The 19,136-nt window shown below is 47.4% G+C and overlaps 1 protein-coding gene across 3 annotated transcripts in view; it reads right to left on the bottom strand.

Moving 5' to 3' along the window:
- ACTA2 (actin alpha 2, smooth muscle) overlaps positions 1–19,136 on the bottom strand; it is a 347,847-nt gene that overhangs the window by 24,580 nt on the left and 304,131 nt on the right. The window contains exon 1 of one of the 3 annotated variants that reach the window (XM_007537192.3): positions 3,291–3,431. The exons of the other annotated variants lie outside the window; for them this stretch is intronic. The gene's annotated coding sequence lies outside the window, so the exon portion shown is untranslated. Of the gene's footprint in view, positions 1–3,290; positions 3,432–19,136 lie in introns of those variants that run through there. 3 annotated transcript variants of the gene reach the window in all.

Raw genomic sequence — 19,136 nt, 5'->3', positions numbered from 1 at the left:
AGAGAGACCTGCAGTCCTGTTTCCATGCTCCTGAAGTCTCTTTCCTGCACATGAGGACCTGGGGCTTAAATGCAAGTCTTTGTTTATGTAAGAAGGGCTTTTTAATCATTATTGTTTAGGGACCACTTATTTTCCATTAATAAAAATGATTGCTACCTACCCTAAACTTTTGGTCTGATGAATTATATATCACATAACAGGATACTCTGATGCCCTGAAAACGAGTTGAGAACACACAGAGTAAAATATAGGCTCTGTTCTGAGTGACTTCCTTTTATCCCCATTTTGTCACAAGAAAGATCAGAAATGAGCTGGCACCAGCAAGGAAAGGCAGGACTGTGATGGCTCAGCCAGGGGGATGTCTCCAGATGGAGAGCTCCTTCTGTCCTGAGACACACCTGGGTCTGCCTGGACACTCTCACACACACACACTCACACACCTGCAGACCTGCTTCACTGCCTGTGAAGCGACTCGCGCTTCACGTCACGTGCGCTTAACCTGGTGCTCCACCGCCTGGGGATAGTGTCTTTTAAAACTTTTGATGGCATATACATCACACGTCTTCATAAACGTTCACTTAAAGTATTGTTATTCGCATGATTCTATGGTTATTGGAATTCACCTGTCTGCTCCTTTCCTTCCCTTTTGTTTTTTTACTTTCTTTCTATACTGCTTCTAGGTGTAGAATGTGAATGGTCATCTGGTGAGAATGAAAAAGGATTTTTGAATATCTGGGCGTTCAGTGCCCACCCTTCCACTACCTTGGTGTTTTCAGTACTCAGTACTCAGTGCTCTGTACTCTGCACTCTGCTGGATGTGTGTATGGCTTGGCTACCTTCTTAGCAGATTAAGAAGCTAGAAGACAGGGGGCCAGATGATAGCACAGCTGGTTAAGCATACGTGGCACAAAGCTCAAGGACCGGTGTAAGGATCCCGGTTCAAGCCCCCGGCTCCCCACCTGCGGGGGGGTCGCTTCACAGGAGGTGAAGCAGGTCTGCAGGTGTCTGTCTTTCTCTCCCCCTCTGTCTTCCCCTCCTCTCTCCATTTCTCTCTGTCCTGTCCAACAACGACAAGAATAGCAACAACAGCAATAAACAAGGGCAACAAAAAGAAAAAATAGCTTCCAGGAGCAGTGGATTTGTAATGCAGGCACTGAGACCAAGCAATGACCCTGGAGGCAAAAAGAAAAAAAAAAAGGAGCTAGGAGACAGTTGACAGGTTAGAGGCGGCCAAAGAGAAGGTTTGTGAGGTCTCTGTAGCTGTGCTAAGCACACTTAACTAAACACAGAACAGGGCGTTTGCGATTGGTTTCTCTGAAAATGTGGCAACTTGTCCACCACAAAGACACACGTCCATATAAAATGAGTTCACCTGTCTTTAATAACACTGTAGGTGTGTGTGTGAGAGAGAGAGAGAGAGAAATTGTAGGTGTGTGTGTGTGTGTGTGAGAGAGAGAGAGAGAGGGAGACACTGTAGGTGTGTGTGCGTGTATGTGTGTGTGTGTGAGAGAGAGAGAGAGAGACATTGTAGGGGTGTGTGTGTGTGTGAGAGAGAGAGGGAGACACTGTAGGTGTGTGTGCGTGTATGTGTGTGTGTGTGAGAGAGAGAGAGAGATTGTAGGGGTGTGTGTGAGTGTGTGTGTGTGTGTGAGACAGAGACACTGTAGGGGTGTGTGTGTAAGTGTATGTGTGTGTGAAAGACACTGTCGGTGTGTGTGTGTGAGTGAGTGAGTGTGTGTGAGAGAGAGACTGTAGGTGTGTGTATGCGTGAGAGAAAGACCTGTAGGTGTGTGTGTGTGAGACAGAAAGAGAGACTGTAGGTGTGTGTTTGTGTGAGAGAGACAATGTAGGTGTGTGTGTGTGAGACAGAGAGAGAAACTAGGTGTGTGTGTGTGAGAGAGAGAGAGACACTGTAGGTGTGTGTGTGTGAGAGAGACAATGTAGGTGTGTGTGTGTGAGACAGAGAGAGAAACTAGGTGTGTGTGTGAGAGAGAGACACTGTAGGTGTGTGTGTGTGTGAGAGAGAGAGAGGGAGACAGACAGAGAGAGAGAGAGAGAGGAAGCACAAGAAAGAATATTTGGATATACTGTAGAAAAAACAGACTGCCCCACAGCATGTAAATAAATTGTAAAATGCACTGAATTTCTCTTCCTAGAGGAAGCATATTCTGTGTCTGCAGTGAGCAGGTCCTTGGAGAAAGCTGGGAATTAGCAGCAAGGACCTGCTGGGTGGCTGGCGGCTCCCTCTGGCCTGCAGGAGCAGCCTGGTTAGGGGCGGCATTTCCTAATTAGGTAAAATCACTGGGAAGTCTGCCTCTGGAACTGCACCCTGGTCAAAGGGTCTGCTCCAAAGGGCTAACGTCCATCTGGTGCCAAAACCCAGCATTTGGAGGGGCGGGAGTGTGAGGAGCACAGCACAGCTCTTGGAATGCAAGCAAGCCTTATTTAGTCATGAAGCACAAAAAAATCTCTGTGTGAAAACTCCAGTCTGCCTTGAAATCTCCTAGCCTGACTTGAGGTGAGTTCAGCCAGGTGGCCAGCAGGTGACAGTCCCCTCTGCCTTTCCTGGCTGAGAACAATGCCAAGCAGGTCCCCTGCAGGCTGAGGCTCCAGCAGCTGCCAGAGGCCCCTCTACCCCTGGCGTGTAGAGACTGAGCTGGTTTCCTGCTTCTCTCTGCAGACAGCCGGTAGACCACAAGGCAAATGTAGAAGGCAAGCTGACAGAGAGACTCAAGAAACACACTTAAAAAAAAAAAACCAGAAAACAGGAAGCAGAGCCTGTGGAAACCAGTAGCAAGTATACAAATGATCAAGCTCAAAGACTAGGCAACAATCTGATGTTTATTGCTAAAATCCACTTCTGGACACCTTCATTGCATCCACCCAACAGTCCAAGGAAGAACTCACTACTCAGCCTCTGAACCACAGCGGACACCAGGCTGTGCAGTGCCTGGGTATAAATACACGTGTGATTTCCTGCAAACAGAGAGACTGACTCACTGGCCATGAAATGCACAGCAGGATATGAGCTGCTGCTTTATGCGTAAAGGGCTTCACAGGTGGCAGGGATTTGACTCGTCTTCCTCTCTCCTTCTCCTCTCACCCACCCAATCCAAGCTGCAGGGCAGCCTTGTCATCACTGTTAAATAAATAGGGCGAAAAGCTGCAAGCGTTTTACGAGTGCAGTCTTCATTCACAAACTTCAGTACGCAGGAACCCAGCCAAATCCACATGAAACTGTGCCTGACTCTGGCATCTGTAAGCCCCGTCCCTGGCCTGCCGCCACTTACCCTGACAGTGCTCAGCTGGGCTTCTCTGCTCCGGGTGGTGTCAAGGCAGTGGAACGCTGAAGGGTTATATAGCCCCCCGGCCTGTTCCCCTCCCACTCGCTTCCCAAACAAGGAGCAAAGACAGGCTTGAGACCAGCCTTGTGTCTAACACAACCATATAGGGACCTCAGCACAAAACTCTCTAATCTGGGTGGCCACTGCATTCCACAGCTCTGCTCCTGAAGCAAGAGGCAGTTCAGCTGCCAGTGGGAGCAAAACAGGCCAAGGTTTCAGAACAGCTGCAGAGCCAGCCAGACATTCTGAGCTAGAGCAACAGGCAGACGCAGGCATGGGGTGAGCGTTCTGCAGAGGTGGCCTGCCGTCCTCTCTCGGTGAAGCCAGGGCACAGAGTGACTGCATCAGGAGAGAAGGGACTTTCCAGAAACTCCTTTGGAAAAGCTGCTTCAAGCGCTCACCAGTGTGAGAAGGAGTGATGGTTTTGTGGTCATGCTATCATTATGGTCATGCTATCTGTTGTCGGTGGTGGAAATCAGAACTGAAGCAGAACCAGGGGTGACTGACTGGTAGGCTTCTGTTGCAGAAAGGCAAAGTCGCTGTAGCCGCTCAAACCGTCTGATACATGAGTTTGTCTGCTCATTTGCCACTGAGCAGTTGGACATTCTGGTTAGGAGGCATCCTCTGGCCTGAAGAGAGTCTGCACAGCACCCTGCCATAGACGCAGTTTGAAAGAGAAAAGCACAATTTCCAAAGGACCCCCCCTCCCCACCCTTCTGTCTCCTGCTGGCCCACCTGACAGATGACAGATAAACCTTGAGACTTTTCTCAAGGATAAGAAATGAATGGGGGGGGGGCACAATAGCTCAGGAGGTTAAATGCACATGGCATATAGGGCAAGGACTGATGCAAGAATCCTGGTTCAAGCCCTGGGCTCCCCACCTGCAGGGGAGTCGCTTCACAAGCAGTGAAGCAGGTCTGTGGGTGTCTGTCTTTCTCTCCCCCTCTCTGTCTCTCCCCCTCTTGATTTCTCTCTCTCCTATCTAACAACAGCAGCAAAAATGGAAAAAAGAAAAACATGGCACAAAACCCTAACAATAACCCTGGAGGCATGAAAGAAAGAAAGAGAGAGAGAGAGAGAGAGAGAGAGAGAGAAAGGAAGAAAGGAAGGAAGGAAGAGAGAGAGAGGAAGGAAAAGAAAGAGAGAACACGAGCCTATCATACATAGTTAATCCCGAGGGTCAGGGTAACATGAGGGTTTTCATGTGCCTACCATCACTCCCGAGCCAAGGCCTGTCTGACCTCATGATGGATGGGAAGGTTTTGATGGGTGCCATGAGCGCATGAGTGTTTCTGGACTTCTTGTGAGAAAGGCCCCAGAATGGCTGGCTTTGTTCACAGCTGTGCTGAGCTACTTGCTTGTGTTACTGTATCTGAATCCTTTGATTTGTGACGGCTGCGCACTTCAACACGTTCTCATCTTCAAGAAGTGCACTGTGAACGGCCATTAACTATAATAACTTAAAGATTTGCCTGTGTTCTTCCACGGGTATGGCCGCCTATCCAGCTTCACGTTCAAAAGACGCGACCGTCTGAATGTTCAAAGGCAAAGACAGCACAGTGAGCACCATGCAAGCCGGGCGGGACACACTCCTCAAGCCCATATTAGCACGATGGGTCCTATTGTGTCTGCAGGAATTCCCTGCCCCACACTTAGGCTTCATCAGGGTTCTTCACGGCAACTCTGACTTGACCCCTCTGGTGGGGGTGAAAGGACCGGCATTTCAGGGCTGTGCTAACACTGATAGGTGTTGTTTATTTTCATGGTCTGCTCTTGATTGCTCTTCATGTCCTGCTCCTAAGGAATCTTCAGGTACTTTCTACATGGTGGAAAAGCTTAGTGTCTGCACGGCCCAAGAAAGTAACCACTATGAACATATGACTAGTGAACACTGAAGTGTCGGTACAGACAGCACTTGTACTTTTTTTTTTACTTTTTGTTAGTGATTTAATAATGATGAACAAGATTGTAAGATCACAGGGGGACAATTCTACACAGTTCCTCACCACCAGAGCTCCCTGTCCCCTCCCCTCCACTGGAAGCTTCCCTATTTTTTATCTCTTTGGGAGGATGGACCAAAGATCTTTATGGGGAACAGAAGGTGGGAGTTCTGGCTTCTGTCATTGCTTCTCCGCTGGACATGGGTGTTGGCAGGTGGACCCACACCCCCAGCCTGTGTCTGTCTGTCCCTAGTGGGGCAGGGCTCTGGGGAGGGGAGGCTCCAGGACACACTGGTGAGGTCGTCTGCCCAGGGAAGTCAGGTTGGCATCATGGTAGCATCTACTGCTTGGTGGCTGAAAGGTGGTAAGATCTAAAGCAAGACAAAACAAAGTGTTTAATAAACAGGAACTCAAAGGCAGGAATGGAGCAGATGAAATTAGAGTTGTTTGTGTGAGTAGAAGCTAGGATGTCTATTTTACATATATGTTCCAAGGGGCCCATGCCTACTTTTAATTGTTTAGAATCAAGTCACATGTGATGGTGGATACCATCTCTTCCACATTAGATAGTAAAGTTATGGAGAGTGACTTTCCAATGTAACTTTAAGTAAAATTACCCAAAGTACTTAAAAAAGGAGTGCCAGGGCCCAGTCACGCTCCAGATAAATCAAACCAGACTGTGTGGAGTAGGACACGTACAGAGTGGCCAAGGATGTCAACCTCCAGAAGTCACCTGCATCAGCAAGAGAGTGCCAACCTGTGAAACGCCTTGCCCACGCAGACGCATACGCTAAAATAAATGTCAGAAGGCCTCCGTTTATAAGGCTTAAAAATCAAAATCTAAGTAGAATAGGTCCACAGAAAATTTATGAAGGCATTAAAAAGAGAACCCATACCGCTTTCCTCCTTTGGCTAACCGTGCACATTTATAGACTACATTTGTGACAATCACCACAGCAAGAAGAATGCCTGACTTTTAACTGCCACGCACACTGTGCTCAGATCTCCTCAGCTTTTCCCTGTGGCCCCTCTGGTCCCAGGACCCTTCCCCACTGCAGCACATTCTGTCTAACGGCCACGTCTCTCACGTTCTTGGCATTGGTAGTTTCTTGGATTTTCTTTCTCTTTAATGACCCTGGCAGTTTGAAGAGTACTGATGGTATATTTTTAAAATATCTTTCAATTGGGAAGAGTCTGATACTTTTTCTCACAGTGAAAATTATATGCTTTGGGCAAGGAGAGTACTTTCCCCTCCAGATCAAATCAAGCATGCTTCCCTGTCCAGATGCTCCATGACTCTAAGATAAGTAAGGTTGACCTTAGTTATCTGGCTGTGCTGTTGGGGGCGTCTCCCCCATAATGTGACTCTTCTAATCCCTTCTCTCTGTAGTCTTTGCAGGGCAGATACTATTGCAGAGACCACACTAAAGGAATGAGGATTATACTCCTTGTCTCTGACAGTGTAATCCTCAGGTAACTGTGTGGACTGGAGTCTATTTTTGATAGAATCATCTGTGATTCTAATGCATGCCAGATCTGGAATTCACTAGGACAAAATCTGGGAATTGTTGGGCTGGAGGGGTAGAGTCACGTAGTAGTCTAGATTTCCTTCCAACTCTTACTCTCAGGGTGTGGATGACAGGGCGGATTCACTGGGCTGCTGTGGAGACTGATACTTACTTGTTTATTTAGTCTAGGAGCCAAGTCACAGACCCTCTAGACACAAATCAGTGAATAAATATAGAGATGTTGATATTACCATGGTGGAAAGTTCTGGAATTGGAATGCAGCGTGTTGGAAGAGAAAATTGCCACAGCAAGGAAGGCATGGGGTGTCCTGCACTGAGCAGCAGGCATTGTCAAGGATCTAGACAAGTGAAGAAAAGTCCTAGTTGCTTCAGACAGAGTAAAGAGCTTGTGCTGAAGCTAAGGATTATGGGATGGAAAGAGTCCTGTGGAAGTCACATGACAGGCACGTGAGCGCTAGTGCCCTTTCTTCAGGGAGAGACGACCTTGACAGCAAAGTGTATTAAGTCGTTTTTGTTTGTTTGTTTGCCAGCAGAGTTACTGCTAGGCTTGGTGTCTATCCAGCTTATTCAATGGTTCCACTGATCTTGGTACTCTTATTTTTTCTTCATTTTTTTTTCTTTTGATGAGACAAAAAAAAAAAAAAGAATTGAGAGAGACAGAGAGGACAGACAGCCGCTGCATTGCTCCACTGCTCATGAAGGTGTCCCCCTACCTGGGGCCTTGAGCTGGGCTCTTCACACACATGACATGCACCCCCCACCCGTTGCCTCCGCACCCAGCCCCCACCCTGCTGTCTGTCAAGCACGCATCAGGCACCAGTCTCACGATGACCATCCCAGGCAGGAAACTGAAGGAAGGAGCTGAAACAACCACCATACCAACCGTCTCCAACGACGACTTAGAATTCAGACTTGGACCTTAGGCCAAGTTGTGGGTGCTGTGATGGTTAGGTACAGGCTGAGAGGAGCAGTGCATCTCCAGTGATGTGAAGGAGAGAGCAGTTGGGAGGTGGAAACAGGGCAGGCCAACGGGAGATGAACTCATCACCAAGAGTTGGAGCGCATGAGCTGCTGAGCGAGTTCTTGGTATAAAAGGAAACTCAGAGAAGGCCTGTCACAAGGGATCCTGGAGTCAGTAACAGAGCCTTCTCAGCAAAGGGCAGTTGTTTGGTTGTTGCTGTTGACGACTCCCAAAAGGCTCTCCAGTCCAGACTGCCTTCTACCTTTGGTAAAGCTGTAGCCAAGGCACCCTCGGGCAGCAACTCAGTAACTTGATCTGCTTCTAAAATCCAGGGAAATGCAGGGAAAACAGCTCACCTGGTAAACTCATGCTTCATCCTGTGCTAGGAGCTGGGTTAGAATCTCCTGCCACCCTCCTGGAGCATGGACTCAGGGTCACTGTGGGAGCAGAAGGTGGAAGGTCTGGCTTCTGTCACTGCTTCCCTGCTGAACATGGGTGTTGACAGGTGGATCCACACTCCCAGCCTGTCTCTCTCTTTCCCTAGTGGGGCAGGGCTCTGGGGAAGCAGAGCTCCAGGACACATTGGTGGGGTTGTCTGTCCAGGGAAGTCTGGTTGGAGTCATGGTGGCATCTGGAACCTGGTGGCTGAAAAGAGAGTTAACATACAAAGCCAAACAAATTGTTGAACAATCATGGACCTAAAGGCTGGAATAGTGCAGATGAAGAGTTGGGGGGTCCTCCATTTTGTAGATAGCTAGTAGGCATATTTTAGTTATATTCCAAAGGGCCTGTGGCTATGCTTTTTTTTTTTCCCCCTGAGCCTGAAATCTGATATGCAGGTGGATCCAAGTTATTGTCTGGGTTAAAGAATAGGAAAGCTATCAGGGGAGGGGATGGGATACGGAGTTCTGGTGGTGGGAATTGTGTGGAGTTGTACCCCTCTCATCCTATGGTTTTGCCAGTGTTTCCTTTTCATAAATAAATTTAAAAAAAAGAATCACCCACCACAGGGAGCTGGGCAGTGGCATGCCGGGTTAAGCACACAGGACAAAGCACAAGGGCCTGTGTAAGGATCTGGGTTCAAGCCCCCTACTCCCCACCTGTAGGAGAGGAACTTCACAAGCAGTGAAGCAGGTCTGCAGGTGTCTGTCTTTCTCTCTCTCTCCCTCTCTATCTTCCCCTCCTCTCTCAATTTCTCTCTGTTCTGTCCAATAAAAGAAAAAAGTGAGGGTGGGGAATGGCGTCTAGGAGTAGTGGATTCCTAGTGCCGGCATGTAGCCCCAGCAATGGCTCTGGAGGCAATAAATAAATAAGTGAATAAGTGAATCACCCACCACCACAGGAAGCCCCATGCAAGGCGGAGTGTTAGGAGCACTGAAGCAGTGCTGTGGTGTCTCCTTTCTCCCTACATGTCTCTCTCTGTTTGTCTCTCATGCTCTCTGCTCTGCTTTCATCTCTGGAGAAAACACATCGGAAAGAGAATTCTGCTGGGAGCAATAAAATCAAGCAGGCATAGAACCCCAGCCCTGACAGGTAAGAGAGGAACAAAGAAAGGAAGGAGGCTTGGGGGGCAGCACCCCCAGTTAAGCACATGTATCACCAAGCTCAAGGGCCTGGATCCGAGCCCCTGTCCTTTACCTGTAGGGGGGTGTTGGTTGTTTTCGCCGGGCTGGCTTCACGGGCGGGTAACAGACAACCAGGGACTCATGGTTGAGCTCTAGGCAGTATCTCTTTATTCATGCAGGACGCAGCACAATCTAAGCTGAGCTAAGCTAAACTCAAGGTAAAGTACCCTCAAACTCACAATGCTGTCTTTATATATACTTGCCAAGTAAGGTGGAAACAGGATGTGACATAGAGAGGGTGGAGAGAAAAGTGACTGGTGAAAATCAGAGTGTGACAAAGAGGGGGCAGAGCAGGCGAGAATCCTATCACTGAACCACCAATGCCCTGGAGGGAGGGTGGAACTTGTTAACAGTGGTTATGTAAATAGAATGAAGTGGTTATGTAAATAGAATAGTGTTAAGCAGGGGGGATTTAAACCAAATGAAACAGAAGGGGTCTCATGCATACCAACAGGGGGGGTTCTTCATAAGCAGTGAAGCAGGTCTGCAGGTGTCTCTCCCCTCCCTCTCTGTCTCCCCTTTACTCTCAAATGCCTGTCCTATGTAAAAAAAAAAAAATAGAAAAAAAAAGAAAAGAGAGAGAGAGAGAGAGAAAGTGGCCACCTGGAGCAGTGAATTCTTAGAGCTGAGTTCCAGTGATAACGCTGGAGGCAAAAAAAAAAAAAAAGGAAGAAAGGAAGAAGTAAAGAAGTGAAAAAAAATAAAGCAATAAGAGAGGAAATGAGTGAGAAAGAAAGGAAGAAAAAAAGAAAGAGAGGGAGGGAGGGAGGGAGGATGCAGAAAATAAAGGAAGGAAATAGAGGCAGTGTCAACGGTGTGTGCTGATGGCCTTGCCAGGCCCAGAAGCCTGGTGTCTCACAGGAACTGCCCAGGTGACTGAGGAGACTTAATCTGAGGTGAGGACTTGCAGAGAGACGGGAGAGCTGCCCGGTCCGGGGCCTGACCTGGGAATCTCGAGTGCCCTGTGAGGCCCTGACTAGCACCAGCAGCTGGACACCACACCCACAGAGTGGACGCGATCTCTGCCTCCACCCAGACCTCAAGGCGACGTGTCTGACAGTCCGATGACGTGGACGGATGGCCAGGCTTGTGGTGTGCAGAGGGCCTCGTGCGTGGAATCAGTGCTGTGGCGGCGAGGTTGGCTTAGGCTGTCAGACGTGTCAGAGAGAAGGCTTCTCAGCTGGGAGGGCGACTTGCAGACAGCGTGAAGCTCCCTCTCCCATTCGGGGCTTCTGCGGCAGCATAGAAACCAACACGTCTGAGGGGAGAACACGGTGAGGGACATGTTTTCTCCCTTTAAAAAAATGAAGAAGTAGGGGCAAGCAGTGGCACACCTGGTTGAGCGCACACGTCACAGGGCACAAGGACCCAGGTTCAAGCCCCCGGTCCCCACCTGCAGAGGGAAACCTTCATGAGTGGTGAAGCAGGGCTGCAGGTGTCTCTCTCTCTCTCTGTCTCTCTCTCTCTCTATCTCTATCTCCCCCACCACTTTCAATTTCTCTCTGTCACTATCCAGTAAATAAATAAAAGAAAAAGAAAAAACATGGAAGAACTAAGCACAAGAGCCTGTGTAAGAATCCAGGTTGGAACCTCCAGCTCCCCACCTGCTGGGGCAAAGCTTCAGGGTTGGAGAAGCTGGTGTCTCTCTGTCTCTCTTCCTCTCTATCTCCCCCTCCTCTCTCACTTTTTCTCTGTCCTGTCTAACAAAATGGAAAAAAATGGCCATCAGTAGCAGTGAATTCGTAGTGCCAGCACCAAGCCGCACCTATAAGCCTTCAGGCAAAAAAAAAAAAGGGAGGAAGGGAGGAAGGAGGGAAGGAGGGAAGGAAGGAGGGAGGGAAGGAAGGAAGGAGGGAAGGAAGGAGGGAGGGAAGGAAGGAAGGAGGGAAGGAAGGAGGGAGGGAAGGAAGGAAGGAAGGAGGGAAGGAGGGAAGGAAGGAGGGAGGGAAGGAAGGAAGGAAGGAGGGAAGGAGGGAAGGAAGGAGGGAGGGAAGGAAGGAAGGAAGGAGGGAAGGAGGGAAGGAAGGAGGGAGGGAAGGAAGGAGGGAGGGAAGGAGGGAAGGAGGGAGGGAAGGAGGGAAGGAGGGAAGGAGGGAAGGAATGGCAGCGCTATCTTCTCTGCATGAACTGCTCTAACGTGCAGCTTTCCCCTATCGGGCTGAGTACTTACCAGAGGAACTCAGTGCTGGAAGTCAGAGGACAGTCGCAGTTCAAAAGGCAGACTCGGGTGTTCAGGCTTCTTCCTTCTCTCACCAGAAGTTTATTGTGACTGGGGTGCGATTTTCATACCTCTGGCTCTCGTTTCTAAAACAACAGTTTGAGTGATTTTACCTCTGAGTTCTCTTCCACTCCACTTCTGACATTCTATTAATTTTCCACTTGCCCTTATGCCCATGTAGTATCTGCTAACTCCCATTGAGAAAGAACCAAGCACTATGAGTCAACCGCAACAACAAAAATCATAAGATCTTATGTACTTGTGATGTATTACATAGAAGGGGGAGAGTCAAATGAGACAGAGAAAAGAGAGAAAAACCAGACACCATTTCGGTCCGTGCTGCATCAGGAATCAAGCCAGGAAGCTCAGCCTGGCAACAATCACAGGTCTTCACGCTACGCTTTGCTGACGGCGCAACGGGAGACGGAAACGGCAGAACTAGGGGCCCAGATGGCGGTGCAGACTGGAGCACAGGCATGAGCAGGGGCAGTGACCCAGGTTCAAGGCCCTGATTCCCACTGTAAAAGAAACGGGGAAAAGCTTGTGCAGCTAACAACCCCCAGAGATACGCCTGGCCTCAATTCATCAAGAGAGAAAGGAAACCGTAGCGGGGAAGCTGCGGCTGCGGGCGGGAGCTGGTCGCCTGTCTATTCAAGTGCACACACCTCATAGCATTTATTTACCTTCTGGCCGCTCGGTGGTCATCTCTGTAACAGAATTCTAGAGCAAGTCCAGGTGATTATACAAGTAGAGATAACTGGAAAAGTCAAGTAACAGTTCTCTCCCCCCTTTATTGGGGGATTCATGGTTGACAGTAAGCACAATAGCTGGCCGATGTGTCACATTTCTCAGTTTTCCACAGAACACTCCAACCCCCACCTAAGTCGCCTCTGCCATCATGTTTCAAATGACAGTTCTGTTTCAAATGGCAGTTCTGTTTTTTGGGTTTTTTTTTCCTTCAGGGTTATTGCTGGGGTTCGGTGCCTGCACTATGAATCCACTGCTCCTGGAGGCCATTTTCCCGTTTTGTTGCCCTTGTTGTAGCTATTACTGTCACCCACGTCTGTCCTTGCAGGCACCCTACCTCCTCATGTCTCACCTTCCCTCCCCACCAGGCTGCACACCGGTGTGATGGTGTTCCCTTCCACAGAGTGGAATGCAGTTACACAATGTCGTTTCCTCACATCTTAAAAAAGCTTAGACACTGTTATTTTAGAACACTTTTCTAAGGTATTTTAGGAAAAGAACAGGCGAGATGTGATAAAGAGGTTTCCTCATTCCAAGCTTCCCAAGCAGGTTTCAGAATTATTACAACATTCCTCCTTGCAGACAGTGAGAGTATCTAGCATCCTCGTGCTCAGAGGTCAGGGAGCCAGCCGGGCGGACTCCTTCAGAACAGATCAGCTGCCAGGGCTCATGCACAGGAAGAAGCCATCAGCCAAACAGGATGAACCACAGTTGGGAGGTCACGTCGTTAGATAAAGCAGCCAAGGATGGCCAACAAAATGCCCTTTGCACATCTGAGAGCGGTAGGTTGCTGAGAGAAGAAGTAACAGCAGCAACAGTAGCCTCCCAGGAAATGTCGTAGTGCTGGTGTTGGTGGACTGGTTACTAACTGATGATCAGTCACCATTATTATGACCATTGTTATAGTCACTAACACAGCATCACATGAACATGAGTTGCGGGGCTTGGCAGTGGACTTTTAGTTAAGAGGAAAATATCACCATGGGGAGGAACACACTTTGGGCCCCACTCCCAAACTGTGGGGGAGGAGGGAAGGTTCACAATGAGTGAAGGAAGTCTGCAGGTGTCTCATTATCTCTCCAGTTCTACTTTGCCATCTACTCTCAATTTCTCTCTGTACTGTGAAATAAAATAAAATAGAAGAAAGAAAAAAGAAAGGAAGGAAGGAAGGAAGGAAGGAAGGAAGGAAAGAAGAAAGAAAAATAAAAGAAAAAAAAATGGCTCCCAAGAGCAGTTGATTCATGGTGTCTGCACTGAGCCCTAGCAACAACCCTAACCCTGACCCTGACCCTGACCCTGACCCTGACCCTGACCCTGACCCTGACCCTAACCCTAACCCTAACCCTAACCTTAACCTTAACCCTAACCCTAGTCCTTGAAAATAGTGTGTCAGAGCAGAATTTTTATAAGCATAGCTTAAAACCTACAGAATCACTGACTTTCACCATAGCTGGCTTTTGTTTGTTTGTTTTTTCCCTCCAGGCTTATCACTGGGGCTCGGTGCCTGCACCATGAATCCACTGCTCCTGGAGGTCATTTTCCCCATTTTGTTTGCCCTTGTTATTATTGTTGCCATTTCTGTTGTTGTTGTTGGATAGGACAGAGAGAAATGGAGAGAGGAGGGGAAGACAGAGAGGGGGAGAGAAAGACAGACACCTGCAGACCTGCTTCACCACCTGTGAAGCGACTTCCCTGCAGGTGGGGAGCCGGGGGCTCCAACCAGGATCTTTACGCCTGTCCTTGTGCTTCGTGCCATGTGCACTTAACCCATTTGTGCTACCGCCATAGAGGTTGGTCTTATTTGAGCACTTTGTCAAATTGGACCCTACTGGAGCTGGCTTGAGCCAGGTTCTCTAGAGGAGGCCCAGAGATTTGCACTTCAGCAAGAGCCACCCAGAGGGTCTGAAGGGGAACTTCAGGAGATAATGTGAGGTGGAAGTAGAAGCCTCCAATGTACAGGACAACACCAGTGGTGGTGCATTTACCACTATTGTCATCATCGTCCATTAGATGAAGAGGTCTTGGGCACGCATTCTCCAGAACAGAGTGGACAGCAAATGCACAGACAGGGGTGTCTGAGGGATGCCATCGGTGGCCGGAGTCTCACTTCAGGTTGTTTCTGTGTGTCTCTGGACAGTACGGCGGCACCCTGACCCTGATGTTGTCATGGTCAGGCATCGTTACATATGTGTGGCCTATAGATTTCAGCGTCCTGTGTGCCTCTACTAATTTTTGTTTGAGAAAACAAAAATTAGCTGTGAAACACAAAGGATAAACCCTCCTGATGGCCTTTAAAAGGAAACTGGGAGTTGGGTGAAAGGGTCCTAATTAGTGCAAGGACCGGTGTAAGGATCCTGGTTCGAGCCCCAAGCTCCCCACCTGCAGGGAAGTAGCTTCACAGATGGTAAAGCAGGTCTGCAGGTGTCTGTCTTTCTTTCCCCGTCTCTGTCTTCCCCTCATCTCCCCATTTCTCCCTGTCCTGTCCAACAATGACGACATCAATAACAACAACAATAACAACTACAATAACAGTAAAAAAACAATGGCAACAAAAGGGAATAAATAAATAAAGATTAAAAAAAAAAGAAAGGGTCCTAATTTTCACAAAGGGTCATGTGACTCAGTGGAGTGGCTATAATTCTGTCTCAGGGGTCTGTCTGTACTTTATCATCAGGTGACTGTGTGCATGATTTCTACCTGGATTCTTTTTTTTTTTTTTTTTTTTTTTAGCAGGAGATAGATGACATCTGTTTAATCCTTTTGCATGGTTGTTAATTTTGCAGAATTTACAGAAAGACCAGCATGACTCTAGTGGTTTTGAAGGCTATTAAGTGCCAATTCCTGGACTGTAATGCCAGTGGCCATGTATATCAGGATTCCTGCAGGGGAGTCTCAGGGACCCAGAGATGATACTTAATTCTTGTCCAAAGTGATTTGGGAAGCAATGGGGAGATAAAGGTTTTCCTAGGAAATCCTGGCACTTGAGTGAGAATATTCTATAAGAGCTGACTGGCTGGAGAGGCCCGGAAAGAGGGAGGGCCTTGTGCCAAGTTCAGCCTGGGAGTTTACACAGAACTTATTTTAGCCTCAGACGTACTCAGCCCTAGAAAAGAAAGTGAACAGGAATGGCCCTGTGAGATATCTTTGTATGCTTCAAAAACTCACAAAGCTGCAATGTGGAATTCCAGGCATCCACTTCCTCTCCCAACAAAACCGAGACCCTAATAGGGTAATTTCACACCAAGGAACCTCCACTTTAGACCTGATGGGAATTTCAGTGAGTTGAACCAGTCAAGACTCTATTCTCCTTGCTGCAAGGCACCAGAGAGAAGGACACACACACGGATTTGGAAACTAGGTTGGTTCACACACCAGCCTTCAAACAACTGGCTTTGGCTTATTTATTGGGCAGGTCACCTGGCACTCACCAGTGAGTGCAGAATAGTAACATCTCTCTACTTCATCAGGATGTTGTGAGGCAACATGGCAAAATACTGAACACTGCTGGATTGCAGCAGTGGTACTACCCAGCATGGCTCTATTCCCAGAAGCATTTTATCCCATTTCACAGGAAATACTGGTATTTGAATTTTCTTAGCATAACCCCTTCCTCCCATATCTTTCATGTTCTTGCAAATGGTGAGATTCAGTCCAGTAGCTGATCAGTGTCCATGCAGGCTCCTATCTAATTTTGCGCCCTGTGAACAGAGCTGTGATGAACTTGGGAGTGCATTTATCTTTTTGGTTGAGTGTCTTTGTGTTTTTCCAGCAGATACTTGAGAGTGAACTTGCTGGATCACACAGTAGAAATATAGAAATCTCAATACCACTTTCCATAAAGATAAGACTATTTTGTCTTTCCACCAAGAGTGTGTGGATAAGTGTCCCTTCTGCTCCACGTGAGCCAACATTACTTCTATTCTTTTTTATATAGGCTATTCTCACAGGTGCCCCTGCTGAGTGATGCTGAGATTTCGATCCTGTATGTTCGTCAGCCATACTCATGCCTTCTTCTCCTATTTCTGATGGCTTGTTCTTGTCATTGACTTTGTGAGCACTCTATCTATCTTGTAGATTTGCCTTTCATTGAATTATAATAGGTCGATATTTTCTTCTCCTGATGCAAGATATATTCTGGTTTACTCTTTCTAATAGTTTCCTGCCCACAGGAAAAAGTGTATATGTGTCTATATAAATATTCATACATATGCTCATTTTCCTATCTGGATTGCTTTTATTGGTATCATGTCTAAATCTCTGACTAGGATTTTTAACACTATGTTGATTGGCATAGTGAGAGTGAGGTCCTTGTGCTGTATCTTATCTTAGAGGAAAGGTGTTCAGATTTTCACTGTTAAATGAACACCTTGAATTATGATTCTCTTACTGTAAGTTATGTCTCATTAAAGTCAATGCAAGAAAGGAAAAAGACAATTTCTTTGAGTTACATCAGCTTACTTGGAAGCAATGAGGCTTCACACTCTTGAGCCAATTCTAAACATTTATAAAGTCAACATTGGACGATGCTGGGCAAGTGTCATCCCCCAGTTCCAGCTCGATAAAATAGAAATTTAATTTTGAAATGTCATTTCTCAAGAATTTTTCAATACCTCAGTGCATTTGCATTTTACTCAGAGTTCCAATTACGTAGCAATAACTTGTTTTATACAGTATAAATGATAATTTGGACTTTCCAGTGGTGACTTTAAGCTTTGCCATGATCCTGACACCTCTTGAGATGTTCTCAGTGCAGTTCCTTTGCATAGATGATTGACTGCCATAAGCTGTTAGCCCAGACACATCAGACTCAGCAGCTCAGCTGTCCAGACACTGATGAACACAATACCTAACTAGATTTTTTAACCTTTATTTATTGGATAGAGACAGTCATAAATCAAAAGGGGAGGGAGAGGTAGAGAGGGAGAGAGACTGAGAGACACCTGCAGCCCTGCTTCACCACTTGGGATGTCTTCCCCGTGCAGGTGAGGACTGGGGCCTTGAACCTGGGTCCTTGCGCACTGTAACATGTGAGCTCAGCCAGGTGCACCACCCCCAGCCCCCTAACTAGATTTCTGTGCAATCTCACCTATGCATTTTATGAACTTTCTTATTTTGTAGCAAAGGTGTGTGATATGAGGGATTCTTCAAAGTTTATGTACAGGATCTTTGGTCAACTTGAGTTGAAATTCATAATGCGGTTGAAAATGTGTTTATTTTCTTGACTCCATGAAAACATAAGCTAAAAAAAAAAAAAAAGCCATGGGTGCTGGTGACATGGGCACCCACCACCCTGGGAGAACGCAGGTGGGGTCCGAACTCTGCAAGCACATTTGTGGACAGAGGGCTTTTTTGGTAGAAAGAGACAAAACTCCGGCTTCTTCAGAGAAGTAGATGCTGGCAACCCCTCCCCCTCGAGCAGTAGAATCACCACTCCGGAGAACCTTGACTTTATAAGGGAAAGCAGATTCTGACTCACAGAGAGTTCATCCTGCTATGCTCTCACTGGCTGGCCTGGAATGGGGCTCTGCTAAAAATGTCTCCGGCAACTCTGCGTTCAGGAATTTCCCCTCTCTAGTAACTGGCTGTATACAAGGCGTGGAGGTTCTGCAGGGCCCTGGGATCTAACTCAACTCTCTCTCTCTCTCTCTCTCTCTCTCTCTCTCTCTTTCTCTCGAAGAGTAGACGTAGGAGGAAAATACATCACATTAAGAGAAAGAAAGAAGTTCTGCCCATCAGAACTTTGTTTAGGTTTGGAATTTCGGGGGGGAGGAGGATGAATATTTTCTACTGTTCACATTCCAGATATAGGATGAGTGTGTGTGGGCCCATGGGCCTCTGAATAAGGAGAAAAAAAACCAAAAGCAAAGCACTGATGCAAACAAAGCACCCATGGCTTGGAAAACTATTCCCTGTGTTGTAGAAGACATTATGTTTTGCCACCATGTTCAATGAATAATGTGCAAGGCAATTTTAAGTGGAATGCTACCTGCTGAGCCAGAAGCTCACGTCTGTGGAGTGAGAAGGAGAAGAGATTACACACACTGTGGCTTCCATGAAATGAAGGGAGATTTTCTAAGGCCCTATCTGCCTTGTCAAAACAGGAGGGAAAAAAGCCACAGGCCAGAGGCAAATGACCAGATCCCTGAGTCTCACTTCATTTCTAGATGAGGACTTTGTCCCAGGTAGCCAGTACTCATTCTATTGATGAATGTTAATAAAATAATGTTCTCACAAATGCCAGAGTAAAGGTGGAAGGGCAGCATTTAAACTCAGAGGGGGGGAAAAGTTTAAGGATGAGGGAGTCAGGCAGCAGCACAGCAGGTTAAGCGCAGGTGGCGCGAAGCACGAGGACTGGCCTGAGGATCCTGGTTTGAGCCCCCAGCTCCCCACCTGCAGGGGAGTCGCTTCACAGGCGGCAAAACAGGTCTGCAGGTGTCTGTCTTTCTCTCCCCCTCTCTGTCTTACCTTCCTCTCTCCATTTCTCTCTGTCCTATCCAACAACAATGACGACATTAATAACAATAATAATAATTACAACAGTAAAAAAAGAAAAGTTTAAGGATGATGTATTGGTTCCTTTTGAATCACACAAAATGTGTCTGTTTTCTTATCTCTCCATGATAGGCATCTGCAAAACACCCAACCACCATCAGGTCCTTCCCTGTGGCCCTGCACCAGGACCCAACACTCTTCCAATAAAGCAACATTTAATATCTGAGTCCTTGAGAAGTATTGCATTTTGGAAATTGGAGACTTCTTTACTAAGGACTGT

Source organism: Erinaceus europaeus, chromosome 1 (assembly GCF_950295315.1).
Source record: "Erinaceus europaeus chromosome 1, mEriEur2.1, whole genome shotgun sequence".
NCBI classification, from domain to species: domain Eukaryota; kingdom Metazoa; phylum Chordata; class Mammalia; order Eulipotyphla; family Erinaceidae; genus Erinaceus; species Erinaceus europaeus.
This window is presented reverse-complemented; position numbering and strand designations above follow the sequence as displayed.